Below are 4,324 nucleotides of genomic sequence, written 5' to 3' on the forward strand. Positions count from 1 at the left end.
ATATCCACCATATGCCAAGGATAATCTTTCAAACTATGGAGCTGATGAGTCCACGAGTATAATCGAAGTATATGAGATCATCAAATAGAAAAACTAAAATGAACAAAAGACAGAAGACCATCTAGTAAAATGTAGACTCACTGTGTACAAATAAATAAATCAATAGTTGCAACGCCAAGAAAAACATCAGATTACTGTCTATGTTTTATATGTGAACAAAATTACCCTGTGATGCTATAGATCTGTCTATGGATCCATATGCAGTCTTAAAATATTTTCAGGATCATTAAGAACAGTTGAACAGTCATAAAATGCTCTTACTGAAGAGCTGCTTCTTTTTGTTATCACTATCTACAACATAAAATGAGAATTGAAGTCTGAGAGAGATTCACCCTTAGGACAGATAAAAATATTGAAACCATGTTTCACTGTGTGTAAGAAATTTGTACATTATGCATATAAAAGTAGAGTACAGGCTTAAGTAATGAGCACATATTCCAATAGAATTTAGAATAGTGAATGATAGAAATATTGATGAATAGATTTAAAGGAAAGTATGTGTGTTAAGCAATGTAATAATAAACTTTTATGGGAAATGTTACTGTAAATTTTAATTCACATAATAGAGATTTTATCTGGTGTAGCATTTTTACCTATACCTTATTTAACACATGTGAATATAGTAAACATCACTGATATTGTAATTAATCTAAAACATGCAATATTTTCAGATATAACAATATGATTATATGACATGGAGAATTATCAACAATCTGCCCTTCAGCTACTGAGTTACTTTTAATTGATATTATAATTTCCTTGAAAAAATGATGTTAAAGTATGTATAGTAGTAACTTTTTGAATCCACAAAAAATAGTGATCTCCTTTGAGATGATCAAGGCTTGAGAAAGGATAATGGAGCTTGTGAGTTTCCCTCTCTCAGGTGGTTTGGGCAATCCAGTAGAAGTACTAGTTGGGCAGATATGAAAGGGCTAACTAAAGCCTGAATTTAGATTGGTATGGTTGATATCCAGGATAGAAACAACTGGGAAAGGTTAAGGATCTCTACAACTAAGTTCCTTAGTGTAAGAAAACATAAAGCTAGGGTTGAACATTCACCCAGAAAATGTCAATAGAAATGAATTTAGAAGCAGAGCAGCTAGGGGAATAATCTTAGACAGAGAAGAGGAGGAAGGGTCAAAAGGTAGAAATCAGGACATTTACCTCACAGAGAATCTTATAAATGTCTGTAGTTTATGTATTATATGAATAATTTGACTTGGTCCAAAAATTTAAAGTCATGGTATAATTTGTGTCATTTTGATAAAACCAGATATCATAAGGGAAGCAATACTTTTTGAATTAGGCCTTGGTTAAATTTTTTACATGAAAAACATCAATGGATATTTAAATTCAAAACACACACATGCATATTCATGCATTCTGAAAGGAAATATTACCAATGTTTTAACTTAATAGGATGCTTTTGCCTCTTCTAGGTGAGTGTACTTCTAAGAACTACAAAGAGCAACATAAAAACAACTATAAAGTTGATAAAAAATGTAGGAACTAATTCCATAAAATAATGACTATACTATTGTAGCTGAATTTCAAACAGTGACCTTGTTGAAGAAAATCGTCTCATTACCATTATCATAATTGCACAGCAGTAATATTTTATAAATTTTAATTAATATGATTTAAAAAATCTTTATTATAATGGATAATTTCCTTCTAATTATTTGAATAATACCAAACCTTAATATGATTTCATATTTTTAATGTGCTGATATAGTACTTTCTAAAATATTACTATAGCTTTTTATAACTTTATTAAAATGTTTGAGAATTACATATAAACTAGAAAAACTTGAAATTTTTTAAAGAGAGGACATATTTCATATTATTCAGAAATATCTCAAAATCTTTTCTGGAAAGAGTTGATTTTATGCACTTAAAGCAGTATATTGCTTCCTTGATAAAGTACATATTTCTACAAAAGTAGGCTGACACTTTATGTATTAAGCACTTTTCACTAGAAAGTTGTCAGAAGCATGAGATAAAACATTGTCTAGCATTAAATTGATCGGTTAGAGCAAATACTAGGTTGCTATTCTCAAAATATTTAACTGAATATACCCCTTTTAACAAGTTTTATATATGCTTATAATGATATACTTGTACCCTGTACAAATGTGGTACTGTGAACATAATTTCTGATCAAATTTTAGGGGGCATTAGACTACTATCCATTTTATTAGATACTAGAGGCCCAGTGCACAAAAATTTGTGCACTCGGAAGGGGGGTCCCTCAGCCTGGCCTGTGCCCTCTCGCAGTCTGGGACCCCTCGGGGGATGACCACTTGCTGGCTTAGGCCTGCTCCCCGGGAGATTGGGACTAAGATGGCAATCAGACATCCCTCTGGCAGCCCGGCAGCCCTCAGGGGATGTCCACTTGCCAACGGGGAGCAGAGCTAAGCTGCAGTCAGACATCCTTAGCGCTGCTGAGGAGGCAGGAGAGGCTCCCACCAACACCGCTGTACTGGCAGCCATCAGCCTGGCTTGTGGCTGAGCAGAGCTCCCCCCTGTGAGAGCGCACTGACCACCAGAGGGCAGCTCCTGCATTGAGCTCTGCCCCCTGGTGGTCAGTGTGTGTCATAGTGACCAGTCATTCCCAGTCTTTCTGCTGTTAGGGTCAGTTTGCATATTACCCTTTTACTATATAGGATAGAGGCCTGGTGCATGGGTGGGGGCCAGCTGGTTTGCCCTGAAGGGTGTCCCGGATCAAGGTGGGGGTCCCCACTGGGGTGCCTGGCCAGTCTGGGTGAGGGGCTGAGGGCTGTTTTCAGGCTGGCGGGCGACTGAAGCTCCCAGCCTCTCCTTTTTTTCTTTTTTTTAATTCTGGGATTTATTTACCTTCTATAATTGAAATATTGTTGCCATCACTGGCGCTCCCAGCTCTGAGGCTGCGGCTGGCTGAAAGCAGGTATCTGGGGTTTGTTTAGCTTCTATCATTGAAACATTGTTGCTTCCGGAGCTGAGAGCCTGGCTGCGGCAGGCGGAGAACCTTGGCTTCCTCCATCACTGGAGCAAGCAAGCCTCATGTTCGCTTCAGCTGCGTGGCTACCAGCCGCCATCTTTGTTGTCAGGTAATTTGCATATCTCCCTGATTAGCCAATGGGAAGCGTAGCGGAGGTATGGTTAATTACCCTTTTTGTCTTTTATTAGATAGGATTACACCTTGAAAGTTAATACATGTTGGCAAGAGAGAAATGAAAAAGTAATCCATGGACACAGACAGTAGGGTGGTGGAGGCCTGGAGCAGGTGCAGTGGTGGGCTATAAGGGGTCAATGGGAGAAAAAAGGGGATACATGAAGGGGACACATGAAGGTTTTCTTTTTAAGTTTATCTTTTTTTTGTCTCAGTGTTCCTTTCCTGTTTCCAATTTGCCTTTCTTTAAATTCTTTAAATCTCTCTTATTGCTATATCATAACTGAAAAACTGCACATTAATAAATATAATCAGGCAGATTCAATCTACACTAATAAAAGAGAAACATGGTAATTAGCGTACGACCGCTACCCTTTTCATTGGCTAATCAGTGAGTATATGCAAATTAACTGTCAGCCAAGATGGCGGCCGGCAGCCAGGCACTGAAGCGAGCATGAGGCTTGCTTGCTGCGGACTCAAACGTTCCCCGCCTCACTTGCCGGCCTCTCAGTTGCAAGTCTAAGCAACTATGTACGATGCTGCAAATAAGAAGCTAAACAAAACCCCAGAAATCAGCCGGACTGAAAGCCAGGCGGACCGAAACATTGTATCCATGTTTTCAGCAGCGAGGCCTCAGAGCTAAAGCTGGCCCAGAATAAAAAAAAAAAAAAAGAAAACAAGGAGCGGTTGGAAGCTTTAGTCACTCGCCAGCCGGAAAACAGCCCTCAGCCCCTCACCCAGACTGGCCAGGCACCCCCACCCTGATCCAGGACACCCTTCAGGGCAAACCAGCCAGCCCCTACCCATGCACCAGGCCTCTATTCTATATGGTAAAAGGGTAATATGCCTCTCAGCACCGGGATCAGCAGAGCAGCGAGGCTCTCGGCACCGGGATCAGCGTGACAGGGGGCAGCGCCCAAACCCCCTGATCGATCTGCCCTGCTCTGTGTGTGACAGGGGGCGGTGCCCAACCTCCCCTATCGGCCCTACTCTGTGAGTGACAGGGGGGAGCTCCCCAACCCCCTGATTGGCCCTGCTCTGTGAGTGACAGGGGGAGGCACCCCAACCCCCTGATCGGCCCTGTCCTGTGCGTGAAAGGGGGGGGGGCCGCAA

Source organism: Myotis lucifugus, unplaced genomic scaffold, assembly GCF_000147115.1.
Source record: "Myotis lucifugus unplaced genomic scaffold, Myoluc2.0 scaffold_1, whole genome shotgun sequence".
Lineage (NCBI taxonomy): Eukaryota > Metazoa > Chordata > Mammalia > Chiroptera > Vespertilionidae > Myotis > Myotis lucifugus.